This window comes from Saccopteryx leptura, chromosome 2, assembly GCF_036850995.1.
Source record: "Saccopteryx leptura isolate mSacLep1 chromosome 2, mSacLep1_pri_phased_curated, whole genome shotgun sequence".
NCBI classification, from domain to species: domain Eukaryota; kingdom Metazoa; phylum Chordata; class Mammalia; order Chiroptera; family Emballonuridae; genus Saccopteryx; species Saccopteryx leptura.
This window is the reverse complement of record NC_089504.1, coordinates 373,292,818-373,294,157: the sequence shown is the minus strand read 5'-3', so window position 1 is coordinate 373,294,157 and position 1,340 is coordinate 373,292,818. Positions and strand designations below refer to the sequence as shown.

At 45.4% G+C, this 1,340-nt stretch overlaps 1 non-coding gene across 1 annotated transcript; it reads right to left on the bottom strand.

Moving 5' to 3' along the window:
• Positions 1 to 589: 589 nt before the first annotated feature.
• On the bottom strand, positions 590 to 666 carry TRNAA-AGC (transfer RNA alanine (anticodon AGC)). The gene has a single exon. It is a non-coding gene; the product is annotated as a tRNA-Ala (tRNA).
• Positions 667 to 1,340: the final 674 nt, after the last annotated feature.

The following is a 1,340-nucleotide window of genomic DNA, read 5'->3' as shown; positions in this document are numbered from 1 at the left end:
AGGAAGAGAGTAAATTTTAAGAAGCATTCTCTTTCATTCAGTGGGTGTGTTGAATGTTTTAATGCCAGTTTACCAGACCATTCAAACTGCTGGGTTCTCAGTAGCCTCACACACAGGTGATATATATAAATGCAAAATGTAGAACTTAATTATATCCTCGAGTTTGATTTGCATATGAATTACAAACCAGAAAAGAATCCTTTCAGAAAAGGATGCCAAAGGTGTCCATGAATTAAAATTACCAGGTTGGGCATTCTCTTTTGTTTTTTTTTTGTTTTGTTTTTTTCTTTTTCTTTTTTTTTCTTTTTCATTTTTCTGAAGCTGGAAACAGGGAGAGACAGTCAGACTCCCGTATGCGCCCGACCGGGATCCACCTGGCACGCCCACCATGGGGCGATGCTCTGCCCATCCTGGGCGTCGCCATGTTGTGACCAGAGCCACTCTAGCGCCTGAGGCAGAGGCCACAGAGCCATCCCCAGCACCCGGGCCATCTTTGCTCCAATGGAGCCTTGGCTGCGGGAGGGGAAGAGAGAGACAGAGAGGAAAGCGCGGCGGAGGGGTGGAGAAGCAAATGGGCGCTTCTCCTGTGTGCCCTGGCCGGGAATCGAACCCGGGTCCTCCCGCATGCTAGGCCGACGCTCTACCGCTGAGCCAACCGGCCAGGGCGGGCATTCTCTTTTGAACAGGGACATTTGTTCTAAGTACTGAACTGAGAAAGTTAAAATAAAATCTGCAAATATACCAGGAATTTAAATAGATAACTTGCTCATAAATATAAAATTCTGGCCCTGGCTGTTGGTTCAGTGGATAGAGCATCTGTCTGCCGTATGGACATCCTGAGTTTGATTCCCAGTCAGGGCACACAGGAAAAGCAACCATCTTCTCTTCCCCTCCGTCTCCCCCTCCTCTCTCTCTTCTCCCACAGCTTGTGGCTCAGTTGGCCCAAGCGTCAGCCTCAGGTGCTTGAGGATAACTTAGTTGATTCAAGCATCAGCCCATAAGGGGTTACCTGGTGGATACCAGTCAGGACACGTGCGGGAGTCTTGCCTCACTAGCTCTCCTCTCACCTTAAAAAAAAATCCAAAATTTAATTCCTTCTTTTAAATGGGTAAATTGTTATGCAAATGGAAAACCAAGGGCATTTCAGTCTAGAAAGAAATTTCTTACTAGCAAACTGATTTAGAACTAAGGTTTGAACAGCCTTGGAGACAAGGGGAAAGCTGTTTTATTTCCTTAAGCTCTGATTGGTTTACTTGCATTTTCCTATAAAAATATCTGAAGTTTCTATGCCTACCCATTTTATAGGTAAGCAAACAAGTTACTATAGAGGCTCTGGGTAG